Source organism: Phyllobates terribilis, unplaced genomic scaffold, assembly GCF_046119375.1.
Source record: "Phyllobates terribilis strain yellow unplaced genomic scaffold, ASM4611937v1 Scaffold_4__5_contigs__length_816908805, whole genome shotgun sequence".
Classification (NCBI taxonomy): domain Eukaryota; kingdom Metazoa; phylum Chordata; class Amphibia; order Anura; family Dendrobatidae; genus Phyllobates; species Phyllobates terribilis.
In genome coordinates, this window is record NW_027362764.1 from 375,216,719 (window position 1) to 375,235,422 (window position 18,704).

At 41.2% G+C, this 18,704-nt stretch overlaps 1 protein-coding gene across 4 annotated transcripts in view; it reads right to left on the reverse strand.

Annotated features, from left to right (window-relative positions):
- LOC141265411 (poly(rC)-binding protein 3-like) overlaps positions 1-18,704 on the reverse strand; it is a 1,492,220-nt gene that overhangs the window by 1,015,509 nt on the left and 458,007 nt on the right. For all 4 annotated transcript variants that reach the window (XM_073678474.1, XM_073678473.1, XM_073678467.1 and 1 more), the window contains one exon: positions 11,936-11,994. The gene's annotated coding sequence lies outside the window, so the exon portion shown is untranslated. The remainder of the gene's footprint in view (positions 1-11,935; positions 11,995-18,704) is intronic.

Below are 18,704 nucleotides of genomic sequence, written 5' to 3' on the forward strand. Positions count from 1 at the left end.
TGAAAATAAATTTTGCATTTCATTTGGAAATCAAGGTCCCAGAGTCTGGAGGAAGAGTGGAGAGGCACACAATCCAAGCTGCTTGAGGTCTAGTGTGAAGTTTCCACAATCAGTGATGATTTGGGGAGCTATGTCATCTGCTGGTGTAGGTCCACTGTGTTTCATCAAGACCTAAGTCAGTGCAGCCGTCTATCAGGAAATTTTAGAGCACTTCATGCTTCCCTCTGCCGACAAGCTTTTTGGAGATGGATATTTCATTCTCCAGCAGGACTTGGCACCTGTCCACACTGCCAAAAGTACCAATACAAGGTTTAAAAATAGTGTCACTGTGCTTGATTGGCAGCAAACTCACCTGACCTTAACCCCATAGATGGGGTATTGTCAAGAGGAAGATGAGAGACACCAGACCCAACAATGCAGACGAGCTGAAGGCTGCTATCAAAGCAACCTGGGCTTCCATAACACCTCAGCAGTGCCACAGGCTGATCGCCTCCATGCCACACCGCATTGATGCAGTAATTGAGGCAAAAGGAGCCCCGACCAAGTATTGAGAGCATTTACTGAACATACATTTCAGTAGGCCCATATTTCGGATTTTAAAAACATTTTTCAAGCTATTGTTATAATGTATTCTAATTTACTGAGATAATGACTTTTGTGTTTTCATTGGCTGTGCGCCATAATCATCAACATTAACAGAAATAAACACTTGAAATAGATCACTCTGTTTGTAATGACTCTATATAATATGAGTTTCAATTTTTGTATTGAAGAACTGAAATAAATTAACTTTTTTTATGATATTCTAATTTTGTGAGAAGCACCTGTACGTATCCTAAAATGATGAGACTGGCAAACAACTCATCCCACAAAAAAAGCAGGCCCTCATACAGCGGTCTAAACAAAACTTAAAAAGTTATTACTCATGGAATGTGACAATAAAAAAATTTAAAAAAGACCCAAGTTTGGCTTGGTTATTAAGGGGTCACTTTTATTGAAATAAAGGCATGGCCTAAATTGGAAACAATTATTGAAAGTGCTCAGCCTGTAATAGGTTATTTGAAAGTCAACGTGTATGAAAACAAGTTTGTCGGGCAGAGAAACACTATACTAATCATAAGGTTGTAATTTCTTGCAGTTTAATTAACTTAAACCTAATTAAATGCTTCCAATTTTCGACTGTCTTGATGGGATGAGCAATCGCTTGTTGATTACGGCAATCCTATTTTCCTCCTTCAACTAATGTAGAAAAAAGCAGATATTATACACTACTATATATGAGTGAGGATGTACTACAGTATAAAGAAAGAAGGGCATGGTGAATAGAACTAACAGCTATGTTGTTAGTTCTTCTCATGACTGTATCCATCACATATGATTTTAAAGTCTCATACTTTGGATCCAGTTTTATGTTTTGAATTCACTTATGAAGTGGTGCTAGATAAATGCTATAGAAGAACAGCTAGAAAATACTAGATGGGAACAAGTACTATAAAATAGAAATTGGATGCTTCAGGATATAGTAAGAGAGATCTGTATATATAAGCTTACAAATGCAAGCTTAAAGGATACATAAGGTTGTATAACGTATATTAGTGGGTAGAGATGAGCGGATCGATTCTCAGTGACCAACCTCAGCCTTTGCCCCCTGATGACGTCCCATTTGAGGCATCCCATCATGCTCTGGGGATTCTCAAACTACATGTCATCAGAACGGAAGTGGGTAAAAAGAAGGAAATAAAGCAGTTAGATTTTAGTTGGAATGCTAGGGACTTTTTATGTTAAGTTTATTAGAATAACAATTAGATTATTATAACAAACAGCCATTTAGGATTACAATCAGTATTAGCTTCAGACCACCGCTTTAACTTGCTGGTCAGTTGCTTGAAAGGCAAAGGGGCAAGCCATTTACAAACGTAAGTAGGATCTGTCAGTTTAGGTGAGCAGGTGGAGAGAAGCCGGTGGGGACATCCCTCTTGGAATATTCTCCTTGTCACTGGCTGCGCTTTCAAATATGTAGCTATTTTTTTTTAACACTACAGCATTTAAAAGTGAAACATAGATGTTTTTACTGCAAGAGCCCCTGTCCTTGTTACATGCAGGCCGAAGATTACGCAGTGTGAATAAGCCGTCATCACTAAGATCTAATAGCTAATGGGTGGTAACATAGTTTTTAAGGTTGAAGGAAGACTAAGTCCATCTAGTTCAACCCATAGCCTAACATGTTGATTCAGAGGAATGCAAAAAAAAACCATGTGGCAACACTAAGCTCCACATTGGGGAAAAAAATTCCTCCCTGACGCCATACGACAATCAGACTAGTTCCCTGGATCAACGCCCTATCAAGGAATCTAGTATATATAACCTGTAATATTATACTTTTCAAAAAAGGCATCCATGCCCTTCTTAAATTTTAGTAGTGAATCACTCATTACAGCATCATGCGGCAGAGAGTTCCATAGTCTCACTGCTCTTACAGTAAAGAATCCGCGTCTGTGATTATGATTAAACCTTCTTTCCTCCAGAAGTAGAAGATGCCCCCTTGTCCCCGTCTCAGGCCTCAGAGTAAAAAGATCAGTAGACAGGTCTTTGTACTGTCCCCTCATATACTTGTACATAGTAATAAGATCACCCCTAAGCCTTAGTTTTTCCAAACTAAATAACGCCAAGTGTAATAATGTCTTGGTATTGCAGACCCCCCAGTCCTCTAATAACAATGGTCGTTCTTCTTTGCACCCGCTCTAGTTCAGATATGTCTTTCTTATACACCGGAGACCAGAACTGTACACAGTATTCTAAGTGTGGTCGCACTAGTGACTTATATAGAGGTAAAATTATGTTCTCCTCCTGAGCATCTATGCCTCTTTTAATGCATCATATTATTTTATTTGCCTTTGCAGCAGCTGCCTGACACTGGCCACCAAACGTGAGCTTGTCGTCCACCAATACACCCAGGTCTTTTTCAGTTACAGTTTTGCCCAGTGTTTTACAATTAAGCATATAAGTATACATTTTATTTCCGCTGCCCAAGTGCATTACCTTACATTTATCCCCATTAAAACTCATTTACCATTTATCAGCCCAAGCTTCTAGTTTACATAGATCCTCCTGTAATATAAAATTGTCCTCCTCTGTATTGATTACCCTGCAGAGTTTAGTGTCATCTGCAAATATTGAAATACTACTCTGTATGCCCCCTTCAAGGTCATTAATAAATATGTTAAAAAGAAGGGGGCCCAATAATGACCCCTGTGGTACCCCACTGTTAACTGTGACCCATTCTGAGTGCGTTCCATTAATAACCACCCTTTGTTTCCTATCACTGAGCCAGCTCTTAACCCACATACATATGTTCCCCTATCCCCATTGTTCTCATTTTATGTATCAACCTTTTGTGTGGAACCATTTCAAAAACTTTTGAAAAGTCCCTATACACAACATCCACTGCATTTCCTTGGTCCAGTCCGGAACTTACCTGCTCATAAAAGCTGATCAGATTAGTTTGACAGGAACTGTCCCTCGTAAACCCATGTTGATATTGGGGCATGAGGTTATTCTTCTTCAGATACTCTAGTATAGCATCTCTTAGGAAACCCTCCAGGATTTTACCCACAGTAGAGGTTAAGCTTACTGGTCTATAATTTCCAAATTCGGTTTTTGTCTCCTTTTTGAATATTGGCACCACATTTGCTATACACCAGTCCTGTGGTACAGACCCTGTTATTATGGAATCTTTAAAGATTAAAAATAATGGTCTATCTATGACGTTACTTAATTCCTGCAATACTCGTGGGTGTATCCCATCCGGGCCCTGGGATTAGTCAACTTTAGTGATTTTTAGACGCCGCCATACTTCCTGCTGGGTTAAGCAAGTGGCATTTAATGGAAAATTTTTATCACTGATCATGTTTTCTGTCATGCGATTTCCTTGTGTAAATACTGTTGCCAATTTGCTAACTTATTTTTTTTCTTTTTCCTCATCCTCATCCACTAATTTTAAGGGGGCAAACACTATTATTTTTTAGTTTTTTACTATTTATGTAGTTAAAGAATATTTTAGGATTATTTTTACTTTCTCTGGCAATAAGTCTCTCTGTCTGAATCTTTGCTGCCTTGATTTGGTTTTTACAGAATTTATTTAATTTTCTGTATTTATTTAATGCCTCATCACTACCTACTTGCCTTAGTTCTCTAAATGCTTTCTTTTTGTCACTTATTGCGCCCCTTACAGCTGTATTTAGCAATAGTGGTTTCCTCCTATTTCTAGCATGTTTATTCCCATAGGGTATATATTGTGCGCAGGTCCTATTCAGGATCCTAATAAATGTCTCCCATTTGCTTTGTGTAGTTTTATGTCTCAGGATATCGTCCCAGTTTATTGCACTAAGATCATCTCTCAACCGTTGGAAATTTGCCTTACTGAAGTTTAGTGTCCTTGTAACCCCTATACTACACCTCTTATTAAAGGATACATGAAAACTTATTATTTTGTGATGACTATTACCCAAGTGACCCCCAACTTGTATATTTGATATGCGGTCTGGCCTGTTGGTTAATATTAGGTCTAGCAGTGCCCCCCTTCTTGTTGGGTCCTGAACCAGTTGTGAAAGGTAATTGTCTCTCATAGTTGTCAAAAACCTATTACCTTTGCTGGAACTACAGGTTTCTGTTCCCCAATGTATTTCAGGGTAGTTGAAGTCCCCCATAATAATGACTTCTCCTTGAGTCGCTGCCTCATCTATTTGCTTTATGAGGATATTCTCCGCTGCTTCCATTATTTTTGGGGACTTATAACACACCCCTATCAGTAATTTATTATTTTTTTCCCCCTCCCCTTATCTCCACCCACAGGGACTCTACATTTTCATTAGATTCACATATATTCTCACACAAGATGGGTTTTAAGGATGATTTTACATATAAACACACACCCCCCCTTGCTTGTTTATATGGTCATTTCTGAACAGACTATAGCCCTGTAAATTAACTGCCCAGTCATGGCTCTTGTCCAGCCATGTCTCAGATATCCCCACCGTGTCATAATTATTTTCCAACAAAATTAATTCTAATTCCTCCATTTTGTTGGTGAGGCTTCTGGCATTAGTGTACATGCATTTTAAGTATCTCTCTGTATCTCTATTCCTTCTTACTATATTGACTGTTCTAACCCCACCCCCAATTTTTTTATTTGTGCCCAGGTCACTATCTGCACTATCTTCCCCACCTATAAAATGAATACCCTCCCCCCCAATCCCTAGTTTAAACACTCCTCCAACCTTCTAGCCATTTTCTCCCCTAACACAGATGCATCCTCGCCATTGAGGTGCAGCCCGTCCCTAGCGTAGAACCTGTAGCCAACTGAGAAGTCGGCCCAGTTCTACAGGAACCCAAACCCCTCCTTCCTACACCAATTCCTGAGCCACTTATTTATCTCCCTGATCTCCCGTTGCCTCACTGGCGTGGCATGTGGTACAGGCAGTATTTCAGAGAATACCACCTTGGAGGTCCTTGCTTTAAGCTTGCAGTCTACTTCCCTGAAATCATCTTTAAGGACCTTCCACTTACCTCTAACTTTGTCATTTGTGCCAATGTGCACCATGACCGCTGGGTCCTCACCAGCCCCTCCCAGTAATCTGTCAACCCGATCAGCGATGTGCCGGACTCGAGCACCAGGTAGGCAGCACACTGTTCAACGATCCCTGTCTTTGTGACAGATTGACCTATCTGTTCCCCTAATAATTGAGTCCCCCCACTACCAACACCTGCCTGGCCTGCCCTGCTCTCCTATTTCCCCCCTTACTGGAGCTGATACTCCTCTGGCTTTCAGAGGACATGCCTTGCTGCAGCAGTGGTACTCCTGTACTGACACCGCCCTCATCTGCCAACTTTACAAACTTATTTGGTAGACCAAAAGTAGACAGAGTCCTCTGATCTGAAGCAATTAGTCAATTTAATGAAAACCCCAGAAAGATAGTATTATAAAATTTATCTAGAGGTTCTAAAAGTTATTAAGGTTAAATATGAAAGACTAGAGGGCTAATGTAAAAAAAAACGCGGGATCTGTTTAACATAAAATTTACTATATTAGAAAATATATACTCATATAAGTAGAAAACCCATATAAAGTGGAACAGAACAATTTGCTACCATTGATTTAAATCAGTAGTGTACAATAAAAACCCATGAGAACACAAAGAATACCCAGCCCTAGTCACTCAGGGTTATCAAAAAAGCCAGCAGCAAGACATATTTACTTCAGGGATAACAGGAGTATAAAGTGTTGTACAAGTATCCTGTGCGCTAATCCACACAAGCACTTAGTGGGTCAACAAGACATTGCAAACATTAAGTATAACATGTTATACCTGAGGACATGCTGGCGTTTAAAAGAGCGGGCTGGGGATCCAAGCGAGCGCCTCGACGCGCGTTTCTCCATCCGGCTTCGTCAGGAGGCATGATTTGCGTGTGCCAAATCAGGACTAGCCTCACTGGCACTCTTCCCTCTACCCCCCCCTTCTAACTGTCACCCAGCTAGCTGCCTCACTGTCCTGAAGCTCCCTACTACCACCCTCCCCCACATCTACCCCAGTGAGCAGCTGCTCAGTGAGCAGCAGACTCCTTTCCATATTATCAATGGATCTCAGTGTTAGCTGCTCATTTAGATCCAGTACCTGGGCTTCCAAATGCACAACGTGCTCACATCTCGCACAGCAGTATGCACCCACGACCGGCTGTTCAAGGATTGCATACATGTGGCAAGATGTACACTGGGTAGCATTGTCAATAATGGAGCTCATTTCCTAATGGGATTACACTGGACAGAAATGTTAAGTAAAAAGAAATGTAAAGAATTAATAAAATACAGACAGCAATTCAGTCCAAATTCCTCCCTTCCAAACTCCCTGAATCCAAAGTCACTGAAAAACAAGTCACACACTTACTTCTGTTTGCACTTATGCTCCGGTCACACTCAGCTCGTTCACACTCGCTAAGGAAGAAGATTTAAAGAGTTTTATTTTTTTTCCCCCTTTAGCAGCAATCCAACCTACAGCTCAATGCACTTCCAAAGGGTCTAAGAAAAGTAGACAATCATGTTGATATCAGTAGAAAACATCAATTACGTTTTAATAATATCAGTGGTACACATTCTCTTTGCACGGTGGGAGAGATACCGTGCTAGGGAAGGACATGTGTTAGATTGGACCATTGATTTACAATTCTATGTATCCTCATGTAACTTACTGTACAAGTTTTTGTATGTATCACCATCTTATGGGGAGGGAATAAGTTAAATCCTTTCCAGGAATAAGACCTCATAGCCTCTTTCCTGGTTTTACAGCATGAGCTATACAGCACACTCATTTACTTCACTACCACTCTGATAATTGCCCGAAGAGGAGCAATGAGCATTCAGTGACCATAACTCGCCCCTTTTGTGATTAATTTGATCTTAATTAATTTTTGTTTTTCAGTCTTTGTAATATATTAAAATATTTTATTGGCAATGATGAGCTTCTAGTGAGTTTTTGATGTTGCAGATTTTCTGCAGCAATTTGTTTTTACATGCTTTTTTATCATGTTTCTGACACTACATTTTTTATCTCTTTTTGGTATGTCATGGTTTAAACAAAGCTGCTTTGCTTTTGATAGTTCTTGGTGTTTGGCTTTGACAAAATTTTATTGATACAGTCATATGCTGATTTCATGGGTTTTGATTTGTTTCTGATGCAGGAACACTACAAATGCATGTGCGTTTTTACTTGCGGATTTTCCACATCTATTGCAAGTCTATGGGGAAAATCTGCACATAAAACCCAGCGTATCTGCAAGAGAAATTGACATGTTACAGATGTGAAACATGCACCAGATAGCAGGTTACGCTGAGTGAAAAAGAAGCACAGTGGGCATGAGATCTCTGTAAATCCCATCCACATTGCTGGAACCGTAGAACCGTAGATACACAGCGTCAAAAGCTCACCAAAAGTTCATGGTGGGCACACAGCGTTAGCGGCAAAACCAATCATTGTAAAATAAATCATGAATGGACTGACGGCATGACATAGAATACTTTTCCTTTTATGCATTTAACTTTGCTTATTGCAAACAGTAGACTGTAATAACAAATCCACCAGAACGTAAAATAAAAGACATTTAACGCACTGAATAACAACTGTACAATGATTTCATAGATAATAATATGCAATTTACTGAACCTTGAAGGCTAAACACAGTTACATTATCTTACTACATACAAACACTTAGAAGCCTGTATTTTACAATTCCTTTTGGCCATAAGATTTGACTCTGATAAAGAGCAGCATATCAATGAAGATAGTGCAAATGCATTTGTAAGCAGCTGAAGTGTAGCTAGGTTCCTTTATCATCCATTTCCACAACAGTATCCAGAAAAGCTTTGATTCCTAGCACCAGTCTCAACTTCAGCTCTCTTTGCCAGACAGACACTGTCAGATAGAATGAGAGTCACCCACAGATCGGTGTATTGAGTGACAGCCGACCTCTCTAGAGAGATGGAGCGCTGCAGGTCTCCACACTGCCAAACACATCGACTAATTACTTCCACACTGGCTGACACTGCCAGCAGACCCTGTTTAGCTTCATGTGCCATCACTGGAATCTATTGTTTTAGGAAGTTATTTCTACCCGCGTGGAACAGAATCAGTGACACATGCTTAGAGGTTAACACAGAATTTAGCATTGCTGGAGCTCGGCTTCATGACTGCAATCTGAACCTGTAACTGTGAGAATTGTGAGGACGTGTCTCCTGGCCCTCGCCGCTCCAGCTCTTAGGATACTTGCATCGTGCATGTGATAAAATGCCATATGCAAAGGGGGAAGATAAAAAAAATAAATAAAATGGATGGACAGAGGTAGCTAGAAAGAGGGTCACATTTGCATTTATTCACTTTGAGGGAAAAAAAGCCTTTTAAGCAATCTAACAACAACCATCTTTCTCTAACCAGGACTGAATCTAGGGGAAAGAGAATTGCATTAACATCACTGATGGGGATGCCATACTCTCTGTTAGGCTATGGTCACACCTTCAGTATTTCGTGAGTTTTTTACCTCAGTATTTGTATGGCAAAACCAGGAGTGGGTGATAACTACAGAAGTGGTGACGTGTTTCTATTATACTTTTCCTCTGACTGCTCCTCACCAGGTTATTATGTGAATGTGACTTTAGGGCTTATTCACACATCAATATTTAGTCCGTATTTTCTTCAGTGTATGTATGCCAAAACCAATGGTGGAACTTACAAAAAAAACCCTATAATTGAAAGATTGACACCTGTTCTGCGTTTTGGAGACACTCTTGGTTTTGGCATATAAATAATGATGAAATACTGATATGTGAATAAAGGCTTAGGGCTCGCTCCCACAAGAGTATACATCAGACGAGTGCTATGCTATGTTTTATCGGATAGCTCTCGGACCAATCTTGTACTATGGAGCAGTGCAAATCATATCACTCACATCCATCCTAGTCTGTGGGTGTGAGTAAAACATAGGACTGCACTCAGATGTCATCCAAGTGCAGTCCGGTGTTCGCGAATAGAGACAATGGAGATACATTCTCTGTCTTCTCCTCACCTATGCTATGATTCTGTCATGCAAGAGAATCGAATCACAGTGAATTGACACTCGGCTCTAATCATCACTCGTGTGATCCCATCCCAGGACAGTTTCACACATCCGTATATCTCCGGTACCGGAAAAACCGGTATCGGAGATATCCATGTCCCGTGTGTCTGAGTGTGTCACACGTGTGGCAACCGTGTGCTGCCCATGTGCCGCATCAGGATCATATGGACCAGTGCCTTGGAATCAATGGTACAATTAGCGCTGTTCCCAAGTGCCGGTGCTGAACACTGCTCTCATCATGGTTGCCTGCCCGCGCTGCGATCTACACCAACAATGATGAGGGTAGTAGTAGTCTGTTCCCGCAGTGTCCCTGTGTAAAAATAAGAATAAAATAATAAAATCCATGTACTCACCTCTCCTAGGTGTCCCCCGCTGTCATCCATGTGACCGCTGATACAGAGGAGTCGGGGAGAATGAGTTGCTCTGGAGCCGCAGCTCAAGAGCGGTGTCCTGTCACTCACTGAGCGCAACTCCGGCTCATTTACCCCGGCTCCTTGGCAGCAGCAGTCAAATGGATTACAGTGGGGGACAGCTAGGAGAGGCGAGTATATGGATTTTATTATTTTATTCTTATTTTTACAGGCGGACACTGCGGGATCAGACACTACTACCCTCATCACTGTCCCTTCTGGTGCTGATCGCAGCGAGGGAAGGGAACCATGATGAGGGCAGCATTCCGCAACCGGCGCTTGGGAACAGCTCTAACTGTAGTGCTGATTCCCAGGCGCCGGTACTTGTCACACGGATGACTCACAGATGTCATTGGTGTTGTATGTTTTGCGGACTTTGCATCTGCAAAAAACCTGACTTTTCTGCGTGTGTCAGTGTCTCCGGTACGTGTGGAAATTTTCACCACTCGTACCGGAGACATTGACGTGTGAAAGAGCCCTTAGTGAAAGTTTCATAGTTAAAACGGAACTATACTCAACAACCTTTGCATAAATTAGTAGTATAGGTGACTAAAAGAAACTTTGTAATTTTGATTCAGATCAACATACAGGTTGATTCAGATCAACACAGCTGAGCACTGCTGTACAATGTCCTCCATGTTGTTGCAGCTTGTGTCTGTGAGCTAAAAAGTGAATGAATAGCAAGCACCCCCTCTCTGTGCTTTGTATGGGAGTAATCACTGCAGCTCGTCTCCTCTCACCAGCAAGCAGTGAGTGGATTGCCAATTACAGATGGCGCATGCAAAGGGGAAAACTGGTGAGAATGCAGGATAGAAGTCACATAATGCCCAGAAATGGTGCTATTCCTCATGCACACAGTACTCCTTATTCTCAAAAGTTACTTCAAAGCACAGTTATTTTTTAGTTCCCTGAGAATGACTTTTTTTTAAACATATACAATAACTAACGTTTGCCATACTCCAAAAAATGCATTTGGCATCAGTGACGATTTTTCTTCTGCACTGCTGAGTATTTTGTTGCATTTTTATACTCATGGGTTTTGCTTGGATGGAGCAAAATGGTAAAGAATCAAATTGCTAGTGTGGCTCCAGTTTCCTGATATGTTTCCAGAATCATTTTATACTTTACATAGCCCACCTTCCTATCAAGGAAATACACAATTCTTTAGTCTCCACACCTTTTACTCTGGTGATAAGTTACTTGGAAGGTTCATTTTCACATGTGGCATACCCAATATATGGGCAGACCACCATGTTATTGGGCAGATGAGGAGATCGCTTCCAGCCCTAAATGCATTGGCTGCTTCCCTTTCCAGTAAAATTGCAGAAAGGATCACTAATAACTATTAATTATACATTATAATAACTATTAATTATACATTATTATTATTATTACATTTCCAGGAGATGACTAAAATAAATAATAAAAGTTGCAAGAATAATGGCTAAGGTCTCGTTCAGATATCAGTGATTTTTCTGGTACGCAAACAAAGGGTCCATTTTTCATCAGTGTTTGATCGGTGTATCAGTTTTTACTACCAATGTTTAATCAGTGATTTTTTTGTTTAAAAATAGAAATAAATGGCAAAGCTTTTCTTTTCCATTACAATGTTAACTAAAGATCAGCCCACATATTACATGCAAATGGTAATGTGTTCTGTCACCGATTTTTCAGGAACTCATAGAACTAATATTGGCAATTTTTAGCCATCAAGAATGGACATGTCTATGTGATTTGCGGGCACACAGTCGTCAAAAAAACACAAACATGTGAACAGCTACATAGATTATATTGGGTAGCACACATACTGTACGTAATTTAGATGTCTGAATGAAGCCTTAAGAAAAGATAAAAAAAATATTTACCTTATGATAATATCCTATGCTGTTTGATGAGAATTCTGTAGAGTGGTATTAAATCCAACCTGTAAAATTAATAAGTACTAATATCAGTATAATTATATATTAATATAATTTTCAGTTTATTTGTAAAAAATTCTTAATTAAATCAATTAAAAATTGAAAATAGTTAAAAGGGTTTTCCAGGCAATTATACTTCTTTTAAAATTACTTTGGGGGGTCCACTTTCTGCTCCATCTGCATTGGAGTAAATTAATGGACTCAGTGCCGACGTTTTGGCCACAACTGCAACCAGTTAGAATCCGTGGTCATATCCGTTCAGATGAAGCAAACAACATGGAGACAAGCATGGGACTCAGGAAATGATGGACGGGGAGCAGCAGGGGACTGCTAAGGTTAAATACACCTATTCATAGGAAGATTGCTAGACAGACAATAACTTGTATTAAAATGAAAGGTATGTTACCATATGGCAGATTTCTAGCAGAAATTTCTGCAACTCATAATGTGCCCAATACTTCAGAATGGGGTTGTTACTAATTCATTTACATTTCGGGAATTGATATTTGACTTAAGAACATTCAATTAGGTGCACAGTGTTTCTAAAAATGATTAGTCAATATTCCTTAAATGGGCTGTCTCGTTACAGATAATCCCTTTAATACTGAAGAGTATAACTGTGAGGTTTTCTCATGCTAAGTTTCTACTGTTACCAACAACAAAAAAGCATCACACAATGTACATTTATTGATGACTTGTTTGGAGTGGTGCTGTCAGCTGCAATGTTTCATTTTAAAAAAAAACTAGAAACTATGGTGGCTAAAAGTACACTCTGGCTTCCTGCTGAATGGAAATCTAAGGATCCACAGAGCTCCTAATTATGGATGAGTGCATCTAATGCGAAGGATCGACATTGAGTTGAATTTCCTGAAGTTCATAGATCTCTGCGCACTCAAACACTCTTCATTTCAATTTGGATGATTGCCTAAAAAATTCCCAATTTACACACTTACACACTGCTAAAGACAAAGAGAGGGTAACCATTAGCTGGTACTGCGCAGGCTTCCCTATTATGCCCTGCAGCTCTAATATCACTTGGTCGTGTCTTGCCCAGCCAGTCAGGTTGGATTATTACAACCAGTCTAAAAGACTGGGTCGGCCAAGTAGCACCATTTTAGGTTTTTAACTCCTTCACGACCTATGACATATAGGTACGTTACAGGCCTTGTATCCCCCTTAGATGCGGGCTCCAGCGCTGATCCACCCATGGCTGTTAACATGTTAAATGTCGTTATCAATCTCTGACATCGGCATTTAGCAGGATCGCGCCAGAAGCGTGTCACAAACTACACCCATCGGCGCCCCCTGACACATGACCGCGGTGCCTGTGGCTGGCGCTCATAGCAGATGATCATTTCTGCTACACATAGCAGGACTTAAGCCCTGCTATGTGTAGCACAACTGATTAGAAGATCGCAGCTTCAAGTCTCCTAAGCAGACTACTGAAGCAGTAAAAAGTGTAAAAAAGTGTTTTCAAAAATATTAAAAAAATATAAAAATCACCCCCCCCCCATTTTTCCCCATTCAAAATAAAACTGTAAAAAAATACACATATTTGGTATTGCTGCATTCAGAATCGCCTGATCTATCAAAGTTTAAAAATAATTATCTGATTAGTAAACGGTGTAAGGAGAAAAAAAATCAAAATGCTACAATTATGCTTTTTTGGTCGCTGCAACATTGCAATAAAATGTAATAACAGGTGATCAAACATCATATCTAGCTCAAAATTATATTAATAAAAATGTCAGCTTGGCGCACAAACAATAATCCCTCATCCAGCACCAGATCCTGAAAAATGGAGAAGCTACTTTTTTTACAAACTTTGAATTTTTTTCACCACATAAATAAAAAAGAACCTATACATGTTTGGCATCTGCAAACTCATAATGACCAGGAGAATAATAACGGCAGGTCAGTTTTAGCATTTAGTGAACATAGTAGAAAAAAACTAAAAAATTGTGGAATTGCATTTTTTTTTCAATTTCAACATACTTGGAATTTTTTTCCAGTTTTCCAATACGCTATATGATAAAATCAATGGTGTCATTCAAAAGAACAACTCATCCCGCAAAAAAAAGCCCTCACACGACCATATTGACAAAAAAATAAAAAAAAGTTATGGCTCTAGGAAGTAGAGCAAACAGTGAAAATGGAAAATCCCAAGGTCATTAAAGGGTTAAAGCATTCCACATTTGCATAGGAAAAGTAATAATTAGATTGTTGTGTACTACTTCGGGACTGAATCACATTGGTAGTCTCATTTTGTGAATAATAATTGAAAGATTTAAGTGTTATAGGGAAGTACTGAACCTGCATAGTCACTCAGTCTGGCTGAGAATTGATTGAACTGAGATATATTGCAGTAACAGTACCTTAATAACAATAATAATAATCTTTTTGTATTATTCACACAATGCAAGTAAAAAGCAAACATTTCTTTTTATCACTTGATAAAGACGCCGATACGGAGTTGAAACGAATTGTGAATAAGAAAAAAACATTTTCTCATCATCATTTCTGAAAAATTTATTTACTCCAGCAGCGCCGCCCACCTACGTGTTCATTCAACCGGATCCAATGCAAACAAAAAGGACATTCTTAAACCTATCAGTGCAAATTTTGCTACTAAACCAAACTGTTGAAACCAAGGCTTGTGTGTCACAGAAAGTGTGCTTCCTGCAACGTAAAATGGGCAAGCCATCGTTTTTTTTAAAGCCATATGAAAAATCTCCATAATCCAGAAATGTAAACACAATGGTCTACCTTACAAATTGTACCTTTTGTAAAAAAAAAAATGTGCCCACTACCTTGTTATAGTAGTCCATTTTTAGACCAGTTATCACTGGATATTATCTGTTTTTTCTTAGAGAGATAGTAATGTCAAAGAGACAGAAACCTAAGGTTGTGTTTGCATTAAAGAGCTCAAAACGGGTTCAATACAGTCCTAGGAGACCTCAGAGTGTTATTATTATTATTATTAATATTATTAAATATTTATATAGCGCCATTAGGTGCCATGGCGCTTTACAAGTGTAGGGGCAGACAGGGACACGAACATGAAACATCAAACAAGGCGCACTGGTACAGTAGGGCAGGGGGTCCTGTCCACGAGGGCTCACAGTCTATAGGGGGTGGGTGGGGAGACAGGAGGAAGGGGAGAGGAGAGGGTGACATGGTGTAGCGGATGGGTCTCAGTGTGGGCTGTAGGCCTGAAGGAAGAGGTGGGTCTTTAGGTTTTTCTTGAAGGTTCCCAGGGTAGGGGAGTGTCGGATGTGATGGGAGAGAGAGTTCCAGAGTATGGCGGATGCACGAGAGAAGTCTTGTAGGCGGTTGTGAGAGGAGGAAATGAGAGGGGAGAAGAGGAGAAGTTCTTGAGAGGAGCGAAGATTGCGCGGGGGGACATATCTGGAAACCAGGTCGGAGATGTAGGGAGGGGACAGGTTATGTATGGCCTTGTATGTTAGGGTTAGGGTTTTGAACCGTGATCTCAGGGCAATGGGGAGCCAGTGAAGGGCTTGGCAGAGGGGGGAAGCGGGGGTGAAATGGGGAGATAGGTGGATGAGTCGGGCAGCGGAATTGAGGATGGTGCGGAGAGGTGCGAGGGAGAAAGCGGGGAGGCCAGTGAGCAGGGGGTTGCAGTAGTCGAGACGGGAGATGATGAGGGCGTGGATAAGCGTTTTTGCCGAGTCCTGGTCAAGGAACGAGCAGATTCGGGCAATGCTCCTCAGTTGGAGTCGGCAGGCGGTGGTGAGGGATTCGATGTGGGGCTTGAAGGAGAGGGAGGAGTCGAGGATTACCCCGAGGCACTTGGCGTGGGAGATGGGTGAGAGGGTGCAGTTGTTGATTGTGATGGATAAGTTGAGGAGCTGGGGAGAGCGGTTGTGGGGGAAGACTATTATCTCGGTCTTGTCCATGTTGAGTTGGAGGAATCGGGCGGAGAAGAAGGATGAGATGGCGGATAGGCATTGGGGAATTTTGGATAGTAGGGCGGAAATGTCGGGGCCAGACAGGTAGAGCTGGGTGTCGTCAGCGTAGAGGTGGTATTGGAGGCCGTGGGATTCGATGAGTTTCCCCAGGCCGAGGGTGTATGCGGAGAAGAGTAGTGGTCCCAGGACTGAGCCTTGGGGAACTCCAACAGAAAGGGGGTGGGGCGAGGATGAGGTGTGGGAGTGGGTGACGCTGAAAGTCCGGTCCGTTAGGTAGGAGGAGATCCATGAGAGGGCTAGGTCAGTGATGCCAAGGGATTCTAGGATGTGGAGTAGGAGGGGGTGGTCGACTGTGTCAAAGGCGGCGGAGAGGTCGAGAAGAAGGAGGACAGAGTAGTGTCGCTTGCTCTTGGCGGTCAGTAGGTCGTTGGTGACTTTAGTTAGGGCTGTTTCGGTGGAGTGGTGGGGTCGGAAACCAGATTGAAGGCGGTCGAAGAGGGAGGAGGAGAGGTGGGAGGACAGCTCGGCATGAATGTGCTGTTCAAGTAATTTTGAGGCAAAAGAGAGGAGAGATATCGGGCGGTAGTTGGAGACTATTGCAGGGTCAAGGGAGGGTTTTTTGAGGATGGGTGTGATTGTGGCATGCTTGAAGGATGATGGGAAAGTGCCGGATTTAAGTGATAGGTTGAAAAGATGGGTTAGGGCGGGGATGAGGACAGTGGTGAGGTTAGGGATGAGGTGGGAGGGGAGGGGGTCGAGGGCACAGGTTGTGAGGTGTGAGTGAGTTAGCAGAGAGGAGAGGAGGTCTTCTGTCATGGGAGAGAAACTACATTTGGGTGAGGGGGGTTGGGTAGTGGGGGGCCGAGCGGCTTGTAGATCGAAGCTTTGTCTGACTTTGTCAATCTTGTCCTTGAAGAAGGTGGCGAAGTCGTCGGCTGAGATGAGGGGCGAGGGGGGGGGTGCAGGGGAACGGAGTAGAGAGTTGAAGGTACTGAAAAGTTGCTTGGGGTTGCGGGATAGGGCGGTTATTAGGGAAGAGAAGTAGTCTTGTTTTGCATTCGTGAGAGCAGTCTTTAAGGCGGTGAGGGACTGTTTGAACAGGGTGAGGTGTTCAGCGGAGTGGGATTGTTCACTTTTCCATTCAATTAAAGACCTTTAATTATTGCAATTCTTGATTGAATTTATTTGCTGCAAACTACATTTTTTGGGGAAATTCGGCTAAACTGGTGAATTTGAATCTCAAAGGATCTACCGAACTCTACTCCCAATACATACGATGGGGGAACACTTACATTTCTAGTCTTAAAACAATAAAATGATTTTCTTAGCTTTTAATCAAAACAAGTCAAGTAGAAAAATATTTGCCACTGTAGTGTAAATGTTGCGAAACACCACTCTCACCATGAACTGGCGGAGCCTTTAATTTGTACATAACTCTAAGATTAATAAACCTTTAAAAAGATGATTGCTAAATAACAGCCTTCTGCATTCAAGCTTAACTGCCTGCAATTATATTGTTTATAATTATGCTATTGTACCATGTAATGTGTGTCCAATGGTCTTTGAGTGTTTTATTACTATAATCCACATGTAAATCAACTTTTCTGATTGAAAGCCAAGTACTTCAGCAGTGCCAAGCAAGTTATCCATATCATAGAATATCTTAATATTTTTACACTACGAGTCTGTACCTCTGCCATAATTATAGCTTTCAATTAGACTTCAAGAATTGCATAACTGAATCGCAATGAGATGTGAAAACTGCCATATATTCAGTAATATAATAAACAAAATAGGGCTGATGGAAAGATAAATGGTTTAATATGTCTGTCATATTAGTTTATCTTTTCTTCTCATGGGGGAACTTAGTTGTCACGTGAGCCTGTGCAGCTCTCAACACATTTACTAATGCAAGAAAATGACAGCATGCTGCTATAATGTAGAAATCCTTCCGTAACAGTAAATTCAGGTAGTGCAAGGATGTATAGTAGAAGAACAAAATCAAATGTCATGGTACGAGGGTACGAGTAGAGGCTTTTGGGCACAAATACATTACCATTTAATTTCTACTATAAGAACAAAGCCCTAAGAATGTATATTTATAGCTATTTATTGCATCCCATTATATTATAATGTTATAAGTAGTGTTGGGCAAACCCGAACAGTAAAGTTTGGCGTCCGTACCGAACATCTACTGATCGGTCCCAGACCCGGAACACAGACTTCATCTGAAAGTCCGTGTTACTGTTCGGGTTCGGGTGTTTCCAGTGCTGTCACTTGTGTGACAGCGCAGAAAACACGGGCTCTGATCAGGTGTCAGCATGATGCCACAGCTGCGACAGTGAACCGGCGGTAAATAGCTTACCGCGGATCATAGGCACCGGCTGATGGTACTACTACCACCATCAGCCGGCGCCTCCTGCCATAGGAAACAGTGAGCACTGGCGCCGCTGGATGGGAGCAGTAGTCTCCCATCCGCTGGCATCTGTGCTCTGCTGAGTGTAAAAAAAGAAATGTTAAAATTAATAAAGAAATATAAAAATAAAACACATTACACTCACCTACACCTTGTCCCCGATGTTCTCTGCACCTGCAAAAAATAAAAAAACACCATATACTCACCTTACAGCTAATCCCCGAAGCCCACGATCACCTGTAATAAAAGTAAAATAATAAACCAACCTCATCCTTACCTTTCCGACGTCCAAATAATGAGTGTCCCACAAAGATTCCATGAACAGAGTGGTCACATACTGCTTTTTTTGTTCATTCGCCAGCAATACACT